Here is a 1,567-nt window from a genome sequence, read left to right on the forward strand (position 1 = left end):
CTGGTTATTGTAATAGATAGCTATACCATAAACTTAAAAGATGCTCGATTTTTATTCCCTTTGAAAATGGATTGCAAACTCACCTTCGAGGGTGGATGAATGGAAGTTTGTGAGAGAATGTATGCCCATGCTGATCTTTTTCTAAGCATTACAAAAAAGTGTTTGTTTGATAACCCGGAAGTACATTCCTATTCTCCACAGCCAGCAGAGAATGAATGCAGGGTAATGCAGAACATGTTTTAATCCTGCTGCAGGACTACAAAGACCTCTGCTGGCCCGTCTTCAACAGACTGCCACAGGAACTTTAAGTAAAAGGACTTTAAAAACACATTTTTACTTTTTGTAATGAATTTTAAGGAGGCAGACAGAAAACCACATTTGCATTACTCATCTTTTCATTACAATTACAATCACCTGGTCCAAATGGAAATCAGGAACTAGTGTCAGAGGAAAGTGTTGGATTGGTCACATGATGCTCTTTTAGAAGGCAGCAGATGAGTCCAATACAAAATGAATTGATTGAATATAGCTTTATATTTGTGTGTGTTTGTGTTCTTATCCCATCCGTTTTGGCAGAGTATTTATGCTGCTCCTCTTTCTCTCATGACACGTTGTTCAACCTGCTGGAGCACGTTTGATCATGGCTGGATGCTGGCTGCATTCCGTGTGCTTACATGACCTCATGGAACTACTGTGAGTTTTATGCAGCATTTCCTGTTTTCTTCTCTTTTCTGCAGGTGATGTAAACGATAAACCCAGGTGAGTGAATGGAGGGTGATCAGAGCGAAGAACTTTGGCTCTGCATCCAATAATAATAACAATAGATTTATTTAAGCGCTTTTACGGGTGCTCAAAGTTGCTTTACAGAGATAGTGAAAAGACAAGAACAACACATAAATATAGTACTTATATATTTAGATGTGTTTTCTTTGGGTCAGGCAAATGCAATCAAATAAGCACATTAGCTAAATGTTCTTCCTTTTGTTGATGCGATGGTTTGATGATAATGTAATCGTGACAAAGTTAAGCCCTTTCAGCCAATGTAACAAAGTAACAAAAGAACAGTAGGCAGCACCAACGTTTGGCCTACATATGAAGCCATAGAGTTGGATTCCTCTCGTTTTTTTAAAAACATAATCAAAAGCAGCAAATGTTTTCCTCTGTTTTGGTGCTACATTTAGATATAATGGCAAAAAACATTTACCGCTATGTTGTTATTGTAATAGTTTACATCATCAACTGTAACATTTAAAAAAAATGTAGAGCAGGGTTTTCTAAAATGTGTATTTTAGAATTTTTAAGAATTATAGCTTGGCTTGGCATTAAACTGGAATCAGTGAACACATGCCAGCCTAGCAACAAGTGCTACTTTACACCAGGTGTAGCAGATACATCGTAGCTTTAGAAACAGCTTGCCTTTGTACTTCACACTGAAAACGTACGTAGCCTTGCCTCGGGGAAGTTTGTGTTTATATTCATTTGATCTTTTTGTTCAGACTGCTCTATGAACTCTTCTCCCAGTTAACATAAAAGGAGATCTTGTCATTCCTTGCCCCTTTCCGGATTG

The 1,567-nt window shown here is 37.7% G+C and overlaps 1 protein-coding gene across 1 annotated transcript in view; it reads left to right on the forward strand.

Annotated features, from left to right (window-relative positions):
• The first annotated feature begins 576 nt into the window (after positions 1 to 576).
• pmm2 (phosphomannomutase 2) overlaps positions 577 to 1,567 on the forward strand; it is an 8,734-nt gene continuing 7,743 nt past the window's right edge. Inside the window, exon 1 of the mRNA XM_034094831.2 lies at positions 577 to 693. The gene's annotated coding sequence lies outside the window, so the exon portion shown is untranslated. The remainder of the gene's footprint in view (positions 694 to 1,567) is intronic.

The sequence above is a fragment of the Pseudochaenichthys georgianus genome, chromosome 1, assembly GCF_902827115.2.
Source record: "Pseudochaenichthys georgianus chromosome 1, fPseGeo1.2, whole genome shotgun sequence".
NCBI classification, from domain to species: Eukaryota; Metazoa; Chordata; class Actinopteri; order Perciformes; family Channichthyidae; genus Pseudochaenichthys; species Pseudochaenichthys georgianus.